Source organism: Antechinus flavipes, chromosome 1 (genome assembly GCF_016432865.1).
Source record: "Antechinus flavipes isolate AdamAnt ecotype Samford, QLD, Australia chromosome 1, AdamAnt_v2, whole genome shotgun sequence".
NCBI classification, from domain to species: domain Eukaryota; kingdom Metazoa; phylum Chordata; class Mammalia; order Dasyuromorphia; family Dasyuridae; genus Antechinus; species Antechinus flavipes.
In genome coordinates this window covers 24,241,386-24,260,097 of record NC_067398.1, presented here as the reverse complement: position 1 = coordinate 24,260,097, position 18,712 = coordinate 24,241,386, and positions in this window count along the sequence as shown.

Sequence of the window (18,712 nt, the reverse complement as noted above, 5' to 3'; positions counted from 1 at the left end):
TCACAGGATACTCCATCTTCCAGCTCTGAGCATCTTTGTTCACCATTCCCCACTCCCTAGAATCCTCTCCCTTCTATTGCTGCCTCCTGGTTTCCTCCAAGTCTCAGTTAAATCTCACCTTCTGCAAGAAGCCTTTCCCAGTCCTCCTCCATGCTAGTGCCTTCCCTCTGAGATTGTCCAGTTTACTCTTTCCATTTCTCCCTGGTCCGTAGTCTTTACCTGGAGTATTAGATTGGCAGCTCCCTGAGGACAGATTCTACTTTTGCCTGTCTTTGTATCCACAGAACTTAGTACAGTGCTTGGCAAATAATTGGTACTGTGTAAATGCTTGTTGACTTGAAGACCTCCACACCCTGATCAACTCTCAAAGCAAGCCTTTGGTGGATACACACATGCTAGAAGGTATGGGAATATCTGACTTCCAACTGTCTGCTTAAACTTTGGTTCTGCCTGCCTTTGAATGGTTTGACTGAGGAGGGACTGGATTTTCATTTTTCATCTAAAATGGCATCAGTCTACTGTAGAATCCTGCTATTTCCATCCTGTTCAGTCTCTTTCCTATGTGTTCCTTTCTAATTACCTCTCCTTGGATTTAATTATGTGCCTTCTTGGAACTCATTCTTTTGAGTGACAGATTGCCTACTCTATTTTTTGCAAAAAAAAAAAAAATGCCCTATCCAATTACTGAGAAAAGGGAGTAGAGAAGGGACAATAAGCTGATATTGCTATGTGCTCAAGCATTTGCATTTGTCTTTATGGAAGAAACACATTGTCTTCAGGGTCTATCCCCAGGGAGGAGAAGCTGAAACATGAACCATGACTCTATCTGAGATGGAGAAGTGATTATTGTTAGCATGACAGGGAAGGCAGGGCAACTGGGCTATAGAAGACACAATGAAACAGCTGCAGTCGATAGCCCTGATATTTAGTTTCTTTGATGGAGCCAGGGCTACCTGTGATCAAGTGACATTTTTTCAGTGTTTACTAGGTGTCCGATACCATCTTAAATGCTTGGAATACAAAAAGAGGCAAATGACAGTCCTTGCCTTTAAGTAGCTTACAATCTAATGGGAAAGACAACATGTAAACAAATATATACAAAGTGAGCTATGTACAGGATAAATAGGAAATAATTAGCAAAAGGAAGACACTGGAAAAAAGAAAAGCACGTAAAAGTCAGGTGTTTGATGTTGGTTAACTCAGAATGACCTAGGGTTTGGTGGTTGCTAATACAAAGAGAGTTTTAGAAGGACACTATGAAGTATGAAAGGAAGGTACTATATTGTACTGTGCTTTCTAGAGCCCCATGTTGGGGTGCCAAAATGTACCATCCGGACTAGCTCTCTGGAGCATCTCAGGACCAGCCTGAGTCCTTGGTCTTAGAGGAGGAGTGATGAGGCAAGGATCCACATGGATGGTCAAATATGGAGTCTGTTGATGTCAAGTTCTCTCAGCCTTAAATACCTTAATAACATTACACTACCACAGCACACTGTGCAGGTGCTAATTGTAAGCCCCCTGCGATTATTATGTAAATGCCTCTTTACTGCAAGTATCTCTGCTTCAAGTAGAACACAGATTGTCACACACACCCCTTCCCCCCCCCCACTTCTCAGAAAGACTGAGACACCCCCAAGGGGAGATGAGAGCTGAACCTGACATTGTCAGCAGGTTCTTTCTGGGTTGAAGGGTCTTGTCCTTCACCCAGAGTTCCCCCACTGTCTGTGGCATATAAGGGCACAGGATTCCTGAAAGTTTTCCTTTTATGTAGCTATGTATAAATGGCTTGTTGCTATTCCTCTAGGATAGGCACCTGGGAACACAAAGGATATCTTTATTTTTTCTTCCTTGGGCTACCTCTGGGCCTGGGTATGTTTGTTTGTTTGTTTCTTTTTTTCTTTCTTTCTTTGTGTCAGTTGTGTGAATTTGGCCCCTAGACATGGAGCTAACCATTGGGTGAGGTGACTTGTGTCCTAGGATCAGTTTAGAGTGGAGTGTCTGGCTCCAGTTGGCGTGCCCCCTCCCTCATTGGATTAAGGGCATTGTCCCATAAGAGAGCTGGGAGTAGGGCAAAGTAGCTAGGGTGTGGCCATTAAATTCACCCAACCGTTTAATAAATAGTTAGATGAGGACTATAATAAAGCACCAGTTTAGCGTGAAGAGCATTGTCTGAAAAAGACATTGAAAACTGTCAAGAGTGTCCAAAGGAGGAGGGCTTTAACATCATATCCTATGAGTATTAGCAGAAGGAATTGAGGGGATGTTTAGCCATAGTTTGGGCATGGGGAGGACACAAAGCCTGTCAATTATTTAAAGGCCTATCAGGTATAATAGGGATTAGATTGCTTAGCCTCCAAGGGAAAATCCAAAGAACAACATCTAGAAGTCATAGACAGATAAGGTTTGGTGTGAGGAAGAATTTTTCAACAATTGTGCTGTCCCAGAATGGACTGACCTCCTCAAGGAGTGAGTTCACTACAGGTTCCAAATAAAGTCTGGGCTGACCACTTGTTGGGGATATTTCACATTAGGGTTCTTGCCCTATTTTGTGTGTTATGGAACCCTCCAGAAATCTGATGAAATCCCTTCTTAGCACCATGCTTTTAAGCATAAAATAAAATACAAAAGAAACCAAAGGTAAGTGAAAACAAAAGATAATTTTATTCCTCTTCAAGTTCATGGTCAACCAGAAATCTACAGAGATCTCTTAGAGTGGACCTCAGCTTCAGACATCTTATAATAGAGAGGAATTCTCTACAAAATGTGGATGGGATTAAATGCCTTCTGCGTTCCATTCTAATTCTGAAACTCAGTATATTTCAGGGGTTAATGGGTAAACCTTGATTTGGGAGTCATTAGAAGAATAGAGAATCAGGATGGAAGCAGCATCCTTCACCTATGGCCAAACTATCACACCTTTAAAGGGTTGCATCTTCCCCATAATGGTTGTGGTTCGGGGGAGAGGGATGAAAAAGTCCTGTCAGATCAGGGAGTGCCCAGTAGTTTCTAAAGTGAGAGAGAACACCTGTTTGGGGTTGGAAGGTAAGTTAAGGCAGATTATGAATTGGCAAGGGCAAAGAATTCCTTACCTGGTGGCTGCATTAATGACCACAGAATGGTAACTTTAGAACTGGAAGGAATCTTCAAGATGAGCAACTTATGTGCACATAACTTGGTCTATGATTAGGACCATAGTCCAAGCTTTTCCCAGCTTGATAGAACATTCTAGATTTTACCTACTGGAGCATCCTTCAGGAACCCAGAATGCCTTTTTGGCAGCTAAATGGCTCAATGTATAGTTAAGAAGTCCTAGGTCCCATTTAAGATACTATCAATGTGATTCTGGGCAAGTCATGTGATTTCTCTGAATTTCAATTTCTGCATCCATTAAATAGAAATAATAATAATACCTACCCCAAGGTTGTCATGAGGATCAAATGAGTTAACTTATATAAAGACCTTTAGAAACTCTAATGTACTCTGTAAATGCTACTTATTATTTCTTAAGTTCTTGAGGCACTGGAGGACAAAAGCATGGATGTCATAGAGTGGAAAGGATACTGGACTTTTAGTGAGGCAGTCCTGTGTTCAAATCCCACCTCAGACACTTATGTGAACCCAGCAATCTCTTTAAATCTTTGTATTCCTGAGTTTCCTCATGTATGAAACGAATGAATTAGATTAAATGACCTCTTTTAACTCTCTCAGCTTCATCTAAACCAACTTTTCACCCAGATTTTATTCTTCAAGATCTGCACTGACTTTCTGGAATCTGTTCCTATTTGAGTATCTCCTCGCCTTTCCAGTAGGTGCTTAATAAATGTTAGTTGATGATATCAGATTGGTGGGTGTCTTGGAGAAGGGGAAAGGAAGGGAAGGAGGAAGGAAAAAATTTGAAACTCAAAAATTAACAAAAATAAATGATGAGAACCATCTTTACATGTAATTGGAAAAATAAAATACTATTGAGAAAAGGGGGAAAATAATACTTGAGTGATACCTGATATTCCAGAATCTCTTCCCATCTTGGTGGGAAATTAGGGAACCCCATACTCTGACAGTCTCTATTTCAGTATTGGTCTTATACTATTATGCTAATTACTGATGATTTGGTTTGGATTTTTGTAATAACTTGCTTTTACCCAATCTCTTATCGATTCTTATTCATTTGAAACTACCCTCCTTACCAGGATTTCTGACCTTTTGCCCATAAATCCTTGCCCTTTCAAACATTATCTGTCTTTGTACTTGAATTCCTGACTTCCTGTCTTTGATTTCTTGATATTTGAGGCAGTGGGGTGGGATGGGAGACTCAGGGAAAGTAGCATTAATCAAAATATCAGATGGATATTGAGAAGGAAACTGTTGGGCTTAGAGGGATAGTTAAAAACAGTAGGTGCCATAGTAGAAAGATCATTGGACATCTATCATGGTGGCTAATATGACAAAGATGGAAAATGTTGGAGAGGACATGGGAAAACTGGGACACTGATGCACTGTTTGGGAAGTTGTGAACTGATCCAACCAATCTGGACTTTTGATCAAAGGATCCAGTAATACCACTGCTAGGATCTATGTCCCAAAGACATCCAAAAAAGGGGGAAATGACCTAGTTGCACAAAAATATTTGTAGCAGGTCTTTTGTGGCAGCTAAGAATTAGAAATCAGAGGGATGCCCATCAATTGGGGAATGACTAAACAAGCTGTGGTGTATGGTTGTAATGAAACATTATTGTTCTGTAAGAAAGGACAAAAAGGATGATTTCAGAAAAACCTGGAAAGACTTATATGAACTGATGCATAATGAAAGGAACAGAAACAGGAGAATATTGTACACAGTAACAGCAATATCGCCCAGTGAAGAATTGTGAAGGACTTAACTATGCTCAGCAATAGAATGGTCCAAGACAATCCCAAAAGACAACCAATGAAGCAGATTATCCGCCTCCAGAGAAAGAAATGATATTCTTTTAATACAGACAGAAGCATGCTATCTTTCCACTTTCTTTTTTTAATTTGAGTCTTCTTGTATAAAATGAATATTTTACACAGATGCAACAACAACAACAACAACAAAAGAAAGATCATTGGATCTGGAGATATTTATTATTTATTTGACCCTGGGCATATCAATTGCCTCTCTATGACTTGGTTTACTCATCTGTAAAATGAGGGGGAGGAGAATCAAAACTAATTGACCTCAAAGGTCTTTTATAGTTCTAAATCTGTGGTCCTTAGGGTGTAAATCCTTAGGTTTATATGACACTCCTCGCCTTTTTGCTTTCTATGACCCTAGTATGACACTACTTTTATGTGTGTGTTTTTACTACTGCAGAAATATTAAAAATGCTATGGATCCCATGATATTCAGAAATCAAATTCATCTCTGGTACCTGCCATTAGGCTTACACAGTATCCTGGTTACTGGGAGATTACAGCACACAAGAGTTTTTTTTTAACGACTCTCAAGGAGGACAGTGTATCACAAAATGCGGTAGAGCGAGACATAAAGGGAAAAAAGAAAATACTCTTCTATGGGAAATGGGCTTAGAAGGAGAAGAAGCCTTCCCCCCACACACCCCATATTGCAACTTAAAAGCAGTGATAGAAATTGAAATTATTTCCTTTAGGAAACTTAACTATATTACCACTCCATCATTTGCATACTGCTCTGCCTGCCAAGATTCCACTGATAAGAGTGTTTTGTGTTGGAGGGGGAAAAAGCACTATGCAGAAAGCAAGAAGATGCTTGTTATTTTTCCCTCTGAACAGACTCCATGGATCCTTCTTCGAATGTATACCACTTTGAGATGTTCTGATAAGGAAGCAACTGGGGACAACTGGGACATCTCATGAAGGAAGAGGCAGCTGAGCTCTTTTTTGGATGGCTTCTAATATGTAGTAGTGGGAAGGAAATCCATTGCAGTTTTGGGGGAGGTGGGTAGCTTGGGGGAAAGCACCCTAATGGGAACTAGAATGGCCCAGGGAATAGCTAGTAGTCTTCTTCCTACTATGATCTGAGTTTTAGGCCTGAGACATTTAACATGATGTTCCTTTGGAACAATTCCAAATTGGTAAAAATGGTGACAATGTCTGACTATGTGAGGAGTGAAGCTGGTGCTTTAGAAGAGCAAATCTCTCTCTCTCTCTCTCTCTCTCTCTCTCTCTCTCTCTCTCTCTCACACACACACACACACACACACACACACACACACAAATTCTCTTCAGGGAGTGACCTGTGAAAAGACAAAGAGAAGCCTTTGGATACATCACACATGTAGGGGAAGCTGTCTCTTCAATATGTGCCTGATTTCCAACTTGCTCCTCTAAAGTCCTCAGGGAATTTCTCCTTGGAGGAGATCAGAGCTTCTCTTTGGCTGAAGGGAGATGGCTCAATCTTTATAGGAGAGTTCCCTCGTTCTGTGTATTTTCTGGTATATACTGGTAAATTCCATTTTCTACTTGGATTTATCTGCTATTCATTATTTTCATTGCTGTTTTATGCAATTAACATTTGGTGGGAAGGTATTTGGTCTATAGGTATTACCTTGGGGATACCTTCCACCTTTAAGTGTCCAGTGTCTTGAGACCAAAAAATTGTGACCCTAGATGATCAGTCAGGAGGGCAGATATAATTAGTCTGGAACCCCCTATCAAATGTTTTTCTTGTGGCCCTTTCTTCTGCTCCCTTCTAGGCAGGAATTAAAGTTCCCCTTGGAGAAGGGTGGCCAAAATTATAGCGGCATCTCTCCACGTCTCCCTACAAGCCACGTTTAATTAGCTCATGGACATATCTTACACGTGTAGCACACAATACTTTAAAAAAATACTAAGAATAGCTTTTTATTTTCAAGATATGTGCAAAGATTGTTTTCAACATTCACCCTTGCAAAACTTTGTGTTCCAATTTTTCTTCTTCCCTTCCACTCATCCCCTCCTCTAGATAGCAAGCAATCCAATATATGGTAAACATATATAATTCTTCTATACATATCTCCACATTTATCATGAGTAACACACATCATAAATCACTAATGTCTTCCACTTTTGTTCTTTAGTCATGTCTGAATCTTTGTGACCCTTTTTTGTCAAAGATACTAGAGTGATTTGTTTTTCTGCACCAACTTATTTGACAAATGAGGAAACTGAGGCAAATAACATTAAGTGACTTGCCAGGACCACACAGCTAGTAAGTGTCTGAGGTTGCATCTGAACTCCATGCACTGTGCATTAGGGGGCCACCTAGGTGCCCATCATACATGCACCATGATCCAAAAGTAGTCTCTATCGACATAGCATCCCATTTTAAAAGAGAAGAAAACTAAAAATCCCCTTTAAAATGCCATTATGTCCCAATTATTCCTGGTCTGATTATCAACTTATGGATTATTCTGGTCCATTAAAGTGTCTCCAATTATTGTATTTGGGTGCTTTTTGCTAATTTTTAACCATTTCTTTACTTATTAGCACCCTCACTAAAGGAAGAGGAGAAAAGAATGGAGATAAAATAGAAACTTGCCAAATTCACTTATTTGTTGTTAGTAAAGTATAAAAAAATTAGAAATCCAGGAACTTAGGCATAGACATTATCTAAGTTCCAATGGGTGCTACTTACTTTGTTTTTACTTGTTTGGGCACTTAGTGGCCTAGTGGAGAGTGCATCAGACCTGGTGTCCCCAGGAGGATCTGAATTCGAATTCAACCTCAGAAACTTAATAGCTGTATGATCCTGGTCAAGAGACTTACCCTGTTGGCTTCAGTTTCCTCATTTCTAAAGTGAGTTGGAGAAGAAAACGGCTAACATCTCTAACAAGAAAGTCACAGAGACAGACACAAGTAAAATAATTGAACAATTAACATTTTGTTCTACATTCGTTTCTGCAAATCTTCCCATGTTTTTTCTGAATCTTTTAGATTCCTTGTTTCTTATGCATCTGCCTTATTCCAGTGCATTCTCTTTTTTTATGTTTTATTGATGCCTTTCCATCCACCATTTCTAAATTACTAATCTTCCCCCAAGTAAGTCTTCCGTTGTGGGGGGGGAGGGGAATCACCACTTAAGCAAAACCAAGTAATACAGCAATCCATGCAACATTCCACACCCATAGTCTTCTGCAAAAAGGGAGTGAAGTCTTTCCTTCAAGAATCAGGATTGATCACTGTAATTATACAGGTTTTGGCTGTCTTACTAATCATTTTGCATATATTGTCATGGGTAATTCTTTCCTCACTCTACTTACTTTACTTTATATCAGATCATACAGGTCTTCTCATATTTCCATGAATTTCTTATAATCATTTCTTCTCATTCCATATCATTCACATACTATAGTTTGGCCACTTCCCAATGGCTGGACACCCACTTTGCTTCCTGATTTTTGCTAACAAGAAAAAAGTACAATTGTAAATATTTTATATTTATGTGACATTTCCCTTATGGTCTTTGACCTCCTTGGTCAAAGGAGGAGGTGTCTACTCAATAGAAGGGTCATCGAGTAAAATTATTCTTTGTCCATTTTGGGGTTTAATTTTCAGTTTTCTTGCAAATCTGAGACCTGACTAACAAGAGAATGGAATCTTACAGCACTGACTCAATAGCCCCCAGTACATCATCCCACAGTTACCAATATGTCTTCCTAACATCCCCCCCAAAAAAACCCACTCTCAACTTTATTTAGTGAGATTTCCAATATGAAATGAAGGTTTAGGTAATGTAGGAAAAGCTGTTTTGCAGAAAAGGGAAATATAAAGTATTATTGACTTATAAGGTATATTCTTTTTCCTTCATCCTCAATCCCCTCCCCATTGGTCTAATCTTTCACATCAAGCTTCTGACAATGGAGCAAATGGTGCAAGAGGGAGGTGTTTGCATGAAATTCACCCAGGGAAAGAGTCTTGGCTCCATTTCCAAAGGGGCCATAGTCTACTTTACTTTCACAATGCTCATCTCCATTATTTCATGTTTCAACCCTCTCAAGAGTCCCCAAAATAGCAGTTTATGCACTGCTGTCTCTCCATCTCATTTTGCTTTTAACAGTATTTGTAAAAACAAAACCAGATGCTGTCTTCAAAACACACACACATACACACATCTAAGCACTGACAACTACATTAAAAGTAACATCAGAATAGAGTCTTTGATTTTCCATTTTATTACTAATCAAGGTTGACAAAGCTATCACGACTTCTAAATATGAATAAGCCAGGACCCAACCATGGATAAACTAAAATCTTTTCAGTGTGTCAACGCCTTAAACTTGTCCCCTGCAAGATGATGGCTCTCCTATGTTCCCCAGCACATCCTTGATGGTCAGACTAGGACATTTACCCTTTCTTTCCAAACCCCCTTCTAGAAAAAAAAATAACACCTACTCATCACTAATTTAAGGGATGGTTGAAACAAAAATAAATAAATAAAACACTGAAAATTTGGGGGAAGATTTTTCCCCTTTCCTTACAAATGCAAAATGTCAAAAAACATTTTATTTATTTGGACATATACATAACAGCTGACTGCAGTTGGAATTATTGGGGTTCAAGGCCTGCTCCTGACAAAAACTAAGCATGTGTAACCCTGAGAAAATCACAAGTTCTCAATTTCCCCAGGCAACTCATTAAGGCTCAGAATTGAAAAGTCGTTGTGGTTCTGTGTACATGGAGGCTGGTTTCAGACCACCTGGATTCTAGATCTGGCATTGCCACAAATGGAATAGAAAAGTATTTATTAAATATTTACTGTGAGCCACATACTTAGAAACCAAATAGAAAAGTAAGACGTTCCCTTCTCTTAAAGGGCTCACATTCTAATAAGAAAAGACAAGGCATATAAGAGAAATAAGTTGCAGGGGGAGACAAAGCCTAGAAAGTCTTTAGGATACTTTGTTATGAAGGGGATTTTCTGGTAGAATCTCTATTAGTGTCATCATCAATACAATTCTTGTGTCACAGTTTCAGGAACGCTTAAAGCAATTTTCTACTTTGGGGGCATCTCTTTTTCTCATGAATGGGAATGGGAATATTCAATTTCTCCATAAATGAGAAGAATTTTAGGCAAATATACAGATTTGAGCCCAGAATCACATATGGGATACTTCTTTGCAAGTTCATAGTCATCTCCAGTCAAGCTGTATGCACTAGACCATCAATTCCACTTCAGCTCCATCTGAACAGAGAATGCTACTAGAGCCTCCCTAAGCTTTGATAGGTCACCTCTGCTCTTATCTTGCTCAGTCCCAGACTTCCTTTAGACTTTCTAGCCCTCTCTTCCCTTACTTTTATGCACTGCCTTTTCCCATTAGAATATAAACTCCCAAAGGCTAGCCTTGTTTGTTTTTATATATATTCCCAATATCAGAAAAGTACTTTCCACAGAATAAACCTTAATAGATTCTTTAACTATCTATCTAAAAGAATTAAAAACAAAACAATGAATGAGCTCCCATTGATCCCAAAGATGTTCATAATATTTCCAAAACAGAGTGTCTAGTATAAGTATTCTCCTGTCCCCAAGATTTGTCTTGGCTCATTATTACTTGCCATCCAAGGAAGGAGGCACAAGGAAGGTCTGGCTCTCTTTCTTCTCAGTTTTCCTCTTTTTTCTTGTCTCTTCATATGAAGAGAGTCTTTGATCACAAGATATTATTCAAATTTCCTTGCCTGCCCTAAGTAATTAGTTGAGTTTCTCTAGGGCAGGAATTCTTCCTCTTTTTTCGTTCTGTACTCCTCTGGCAGTCTTAGAAAGCCTTTAGTCTCTTTCTCAGAATGTTTTTAAATGAATAAAATGAAGTACATAGAATTCAAAAGGAAAATAAAGATTATTAGAAAATTACGGTGTTTTTATTTTACATCTAAGTTCACAGGCACCAAAAATCTATCCATGAATTCCTGGGTTAAGAACCCTTGTTTTAGATTCAGTTGTTGCCTTCTCCTGTGTCCTTCTCTTCAAATTATAGTTTTTTTTCCCCTGTAGGCCATCTTCTATCTCACTTGGTTACTAGCTCCAGTAATATCCAGGTACCTCTTGAGGTGGTAGAATTTTATTTTCTCCTGAGATTCAAATAGAAATTTAGGTATAATCATCCAAATGAACAAGGCAGCACTTTTGTCTGAATTAAAATTAAAATAGAAGTGAGAATATATGTGAATATATGTGAGACTTGTAATCGGGTAATGAATTGAGGTTTATAAGAAGGATACAGAAGAGGTCAAATGTTGAGCCCTACTTTCTAAAGCTCCCAAGTTGGGGTAACAAAACATATTGTACTTTCTAGAGCCCCCAAGTTGGGGTGACAAAACATACTAATGCTTTCTAGAACCCACACACCAGGGTAATTAAAATATACCTTCATAGAGGAGAAGTGATGAGGCAGGACTCCTGAGGATGGTGGAAAAATGGAGTCCATTTATTCCAAGGACATTCTCCTTTATATAATGTAACAAAAACAACACTGCACATGTGGGACCACATAAACAACTTGCTATTGTACGTAGTTTGCCACCTGGTATCACTCTTGCACCTGCTATCCTTCTGCTTCAATCTTAACACAGATTGTCACCACTCTCTGACTTCTCAGGAAGGCTGAGAATCCTTAGGGGAGACGAGGAGCTGAACCATTGTTAGCAGGTTCCCTCTGGGCTGAAGGGTCTTATACCTCACCCAGAGTTCCCCTGCTGACTGTGACCTTCTACAATCAAACAACTGGAAACCAAGAGAATGTAGGAATAAATGAATACTTAAGCTATAGGAATATAATTGAATATTATTCTGCTACAAGAAATAAAGAAAGATGGCTTCTGTGAAAAGAGAAGAAGTTGAAAAACAATTAATGCATAGTGAAATGAACAGAACCAAGATAAAATTCTATAATAAGAACAAGATTGCAAACATAAACAACTTTGAAAGACTTAAGAATTCTGATCCAAGTACTAATCCATCTTGATTGAAGAAGAACATTGATGTTACTTCTTTCCCCCTCCACCAGGAACATATTCTTAATTCTGCTCATTTCACTCAGCACCACTTCATGTAAGTCTCTTGGCCTCCCTGAAATTATTCTGCTGGTCTTTTCTTATAGAATAATAATATTCCATAACATTGATATACCATAACTTGTTCAGCCATTCTCCAACTGATGGACATCCACTTAGTTTTTAGTTCCTTGCCACCACAAAAAGGCTGCCACAAACGTTTTTGCACATATGGTTCCTGTCCTTCCTTTATAACTCTTTGGGATACATACCTCATAGAGACACTTCTGGATCAATGGGTATGCACAGTTTGATTGCCCTTTGGGCATAGTTCCAAATTGCTCTCCAGAATGGTTGGATTCATTCACAACTCCACCAACAATGTATTAGAGTCCCAGTTTTCCCACATCCCGTCCAACATTCGTCATTGTCCTTTCCTGTCATCTTAGTCAGTCTGAGAGGTGTGTAGTGGTACCTGAGAGTTGTCTTAATTTACATTTCTCTGATCAATAGTGATTTGGAATACCTTTTCATATGCCTAGAAATGGTTTTAATTTCTTCATTTGAATTGTCTATTCATGTCAATCAGAGAGCGGCTTGAATTATTATAAATTTGAGTCAATTATCTCTATATTTTAGAAATGAGGCCTTTATCAGAACCTTTGGATGTAAAAATGTTTTCCCAATTTATTGTTTCCCTTCTAATCTTTTCTTCATTAGTTTGATTTGTACAAAATCTGTTTAACTTAATATAATCAAAATTATCTGATGTTCAATAATGACTTCCATTTTTTTCTTTGGCCACAAATACATTCTTTTTCCACAGATCTGAGAGGTAAACTATATTTTGTTGTTCTAATTTGTTTATAATATCATTCTTTATGTCTAAATCACGAACCCATTTCGACCTTATCTTGGTATAGGGTGTTAGATGTGGGTCAATGCCTAGTTTCTGCCATTCTGACTTTGCCTTGGCAGGTAGACTCCCAAATATTTTATATTATCATCAGTCATTTTAAATGGAATTTCTCTGTTTATCTCTTGCTGCAGGACTTTGTTGGTAATATATAAAAATGCTGATGATTTATGCAGACTTATTTTATATCCTGCAACTTTGCTAAAGTTATATATTGTTTCTAGTAGTTTTTTAGTTGATTCTCTAGGGTTCTCTAAGTATACCATCATATCATCTGCAAAGAATGATTATTTGGTTTCCTCATTACCTACTCTAATTCCTTTAATCTTTTTTTCTTCTCTTATTGCCAAAGCTAACATTTCTAATACAATATCAAATAGTAATGGTGATAGTGGGCAACCTTATTTCACCCCTGATCTTATTGAGAATGGTTCTAGTTTGTCCCCATTACATATAATGCTTGCTGATGATTTTAAGTAGATGCTACTGATCATTTTAAGGAAAATTCCATTTATTCCTATACTCTCCAGTGTTTTTAATAGGAATGGATTTTGGATTTTATCAAATGCTTTTTTGCATCTATTGAGATGATCATATGATTTTTGTTAGTTTGGTTATGATACAGTTAATTATGCTAATAGTTTCTCTGATATTGAACCAGTCCTTTCATTCCTGGTATAATTCCTAATTGGTCATAGTGTGTTATTCTGGAGACAACTTTCTGTAATCTCTTCACCAATATCTTATTTAAGTATTTTATACATTGATGTTACTTCTTGACATAAAGGTGATAAACTGAGGGTACAGATCAAGATTTAGATTTTTGGACTTGGCCAGTACAGAAATTTGTTTGGCTTTATTGTTTGCCAATATAATTGTATGAATCTTTTTTTTTATCATCTCTCTAGGAGGAAGAGGTAAGGAGAATGTAAATAGATCCTTGCTAAATGAAAAGAATAAAATAAAACATTTTTAAAGGATACACAGGAGCAGAGGAGAGAACCACAGTAGCCAAGCCAGACACAGGTCATTCTAAATATTTGATTCTTGGACATATGGCAGGGCCCTTAGATAAGAAATTGAGAAATGTACATGAGACCTTATCGCCTCAAGCACCAAGGGTCTTCATGGTCCTCTGGTGAATGATGGGGGAGAGAATATTGTAGAGTTACACCCCAAAGGAAACTTAGATAGAAAAATTTTGTTAGTGACTTTGTACCATTCCCTTAGGATAGTCTTAGCAAGTTAATTTCCCTAAACTTTAGTTTCTTGTACAAAATGGAGAGGTTTGACTAGATAGATCTTAAAATCATTGTTACCTATTGATCTATGGGATCCTAATTTATGTGACTATGAATGGAATGAAGCTGATAATTGCTTTTCTCCACATGAAGAGGGAAGGGGCAAAAATCCCAGTACTTGATATGATAGGGGAGTTATGATTATATATTAGTGATATTAATAATGCTTTATAGTTTGCAAAGTATTCTACAAATATTTTATCTGATTCTCACAAAAACAGCCTAGAAAGCTAGCCACTATTATTATCATCTCCATTTTATATCTGAGGAAACTGAGATAACCAGAAATTAAATGACTTATACAGGGCACACAACTAATAAACAGCTTGAGGCTGGATTTGAATTCAGGGCTTCCTGACTGCAGGTTCCAACAGTCTATCCCTTGTGCTTCATTTTAAACTCAGGTGAACATTTTTGGTCAAATCCACTAGAATAACCTCTTGCTGGGAGAGAAATCTTTCATGGATAGAGCAAGTGTTCCAAGTACCAGCTTCTCCTTCATCATCTTCACATTGCTTTTTCATTTCCAGACTTTTACTTGAAATTTAACCATTACCTCAATGCCATGTAAGAGTTTTTAATAGCTATATTAACTGTAATGCATTAAGATGGCACCCTCTGATGCATTATTGTGATATGAAGATGACCCTTCATTCTTGATACCAGTCAAGTGAAAGACTGTGGTTTTTCAGACCAATCTCCCTAATGAATATTGATGCTAAAATCTTAAATAAAATATTAGCAAAAAGATTACAGAAAATCATCCCCAGGATAATACACTATGACCAAGTAGGATTTATACCAGGAATGCAGGGCTGGTTCAATATTAGGAAAACTATTAACATAATTGACTATATCAACAACCAACCAAACAAAAACCATATGATCATCTCAATAGATGCAGAAAAAGCATTTGATAAAATCCAACAGCCATTCCTAATAAAAACACTTGAGAGCATAGGAATAAAAGGACTTTTCCTTAAAATAGTTAGGAGCGTATATTTTAAATCTTCAGTAAGCATCATATACAATGGGGAAAAACTGGAACCTTTCCCAGTAAGATCTGGAGTGAAGCAAGGTTGCCCACTATCACCATTATTATTCAATATTGTGTTAGAAACACTAGCCTCTGCAATAAGAGTCGAGAAAGAGATTAAAGGAATTAGAGTAGGCAATGAGGAAACCAAACTATCACTCTTTGCAGATGATATGATGGTATACCTAGAAAACCCCAGAGATTCTACTAAAAAGCTATTAGAAATAATTCATAACTTTAGCAAAGTAGCAGGATACAAAATAAATCCCCATAAATCCTCAGCATTCTTATACACCACCAACAAAATCCAAGAGCAAGAGATACAAAGAGAAATTCCATTCAAAATAACTGTTGATAGCATAAAATATTTGGGAATCTACCTACCAAAGGAAAGTCAGGAATTATATGAGCAAAATTACAAAAAAGTTTTCACACAAATAAAGTCAGACTTAAATAATTGGAAAAATATTAAGTGCTCTTGGATAGGCCGAGCGAATATAATAAAGATGACAATACTCCCTAAACTAATCTATTTATTTAGTGCTATACCAATCAGACTTCCAAGAAAATATTTTAATGATTTAGAAAAAATAACAACAAAATTCATATGGAACAATAAAAAGTCGAGAATCTCAAGGGAATTAATGAAAAAAGATCAAATGAAGGTGGTCTAGCTGTACCTGATCTAAAATTATATTATAAAGCAGCAGTCACCAAAACCATTTGGTATTGGCTTAGAAATAGATTAGTTGATCAGTGGAAAAGGTTAGGTTCACAAGACAGAATAGTCATCTATAGCAATCTAGTGTTTGACAAACCCAAAGATTCTAAATTTTGGGATAAGATTTCATTATTTGATAAAAACTGCTGGAATAATTGGAAATTAGTATGGCAGAAATTAGGCAAGGACCCACACTTAACACCACATACCAAGATAAGATCAAAATGGGTCCATGACCTAGGCATAAAGAACGAGATTATAAATAAATTAGAGGAACATAGGATAGTTTATCTCTCAGACTTGTGGAGGAGAAAGAAATTTGTGACCAAAGATGAACTAGAGACCATTACCGATCACAAAATAGAAAATTTTGATTATATCAAATTAAAAAGCCTTTGTACAAACAGAATGAATGCAAACAAGATTAGTAGGGAAGCAACAAACTGGGAAAACATCTTTACAATTAAAGGTTCTGATAAAGGCCTCATTTCCAAAATATATAGAGAACTGACTCAAATTTATAAAAAATCAAGCCATTCTCCAATTGATAAATGGTCAAAGGATATGAACAGACAATTTTCAGATGAAGAAATTGAAGCTATTACCACTCACATGAAAGAGTGTTCCAAATCACTATTGATCAGAGAAATGCAAATTAAGACAACTCTGAGATATCACTACACACCTGTCAGATTGGCTAAGATGACAGGAAAAAATAATGATGAACGTTGGAGGGGATGTGGGAAAACGGGGACACTGATGCATTGTTGGTGGAGTTGTGAACGAATCCAACCATTCTGGAGAGCAATCTGGAATTATGCCCAAAAAGTTATCAAACTGTGCATACCCTTTGATCCAGCAGTGTTTCTATTGGGCTTATACCCCAAAGAGATACTAAAAAAGGGAAAGGGACCTGTATGTGCCAAAATGTTTGTAGCAGCCCTGTTTGTAGTGGCTAGAAACTGGAAAATGAATGGATGCCCATCAATTGGAGAATGGCTGGGTAAATTGTGGTATATGAATGTTATGGAATATTATTGCTCTGTAAGGAATGACCAGCAGGATGAATACAGAGAGGCTTGGAGAGACCTACATGGACTGATGCTAAGTGAGATGAGCAGAACCAGGAGATCATTATACACTTCGACAACGATATTGTATGAGGATGTATTCTGATGGAAGTGGATTTCTCTGACAAAGAGACTTAACTGAGTTTCATTGGATAAATGATGGACAGAAACAGCTACACCCAAAGAAGGAATACTGGGAAATGAATGTGAACTATTTGCATTTTTGATTTTCTTCCCGAGTTAATTTTACCTTCTGAATCCAATTCTCCCTGTGCAGCGGGAGAACTGTTCGGTTCTGCAAATATGTATTGTATCTAGGATATACTGCAACATATTTAACATATATAGGACTGCTTGCCATCTTGGGGGGGGAGGAGGGAAGGAGGGGAAAAAACGAAACATAAGTGATTGCAAGGGATAATGTTGTGTAAAAATTATCCTGGCATGGATTCTGTCAATACAAAGTTATTATTAAATAAAATTAAATTTAAAAAAAAGACTGTGGTTTTTCACACTAAGGCACCCCATCTACAAATGCGCGCACACACACACACACACACACACACACACACACACATGCACACCCCTTCTAATTCAACTGAATTTGTTCCTATTGGTCTTTTGGTCAATAATTGCTCTGTGAATGTCAACGAAGTAATTTTGTTTGATATGGATTAAAAACTTGACAGGCTGTCTGGATAAAATGAAAACCATCAGAAAAAAAATTGATTTCATTTTCATCCCAGTGACTGGTGTTTGGTGAGAAATACAGAAAGTAGGGTTGAAGAAAGTATGGAATGCTTCTCCTTGTCACTGAGTTGGCAACGGTTCTGTTCATACCAAGAATGTTTAAAAAACATGAGTGGCGATTCTTAAGTCAACCTCTCCAGGAAACAAAGGTTGACAAATGAGACTTGGAACAATGGTTCTCAGAATACTCTCTGGAGCAGGTTATAGCCACACTGAGGAGGGTTCCTTAGTTACCTAATTCCTTGGGCCTCCCACACGGAGTCAATAGCAAAAGAAACCTGAAAAGCGAGATTTAGTTGGAGCAAGCAAATCTGGGAGGGAGGCCAGGAAGCCACTGTCTGTGAGTATGTTTGGGACAAAGGAGAGAAGTTTCTCTTCATACACAACCTTGGATTGGTCCTAATGGCCATCAATCTTCTCCCAGGCTGGATTGCATAGATTCAGTACCTTTTATATGATTCTGTCTTTCTCCTGCCAACATTGTAATATTTCACTTCAGTTTCAAATCAGTGACTCTCTCCATTGGAAGTCCTATGTCCTCCATAAACATGGGGCAAAAACAAACAAAATCACAGTATTTGTGCATCTATGGATTGATGCATCAGGACAAGAGAAAATAGATAAGGGGCTTAGAGAAGTTGAACGTAAGTCTGAAATAGATGCAATTATGACAGACCACTTAGACATCTAATTTATAGCTCTTTCTCCATCTGTCCTGTCTTTCCCTTTCTGACAGTCACTATCTGTCTTCCCTTCCACCCAAATAGCTAATAACTTCTTGACTTGTCTTTATGATAATTACATCCCTCAAAAGGTGGAGGGACCAATAGTTCTACTCTGCATCTTATTCTCACTTATAGGGAAGAATCGGGTGTTGGAGCAGAAATGATGAAAACCCTGGGGAGAAGACGGGGACACAAACTTATCTCTATCATAAATTCTAGAAGGGAG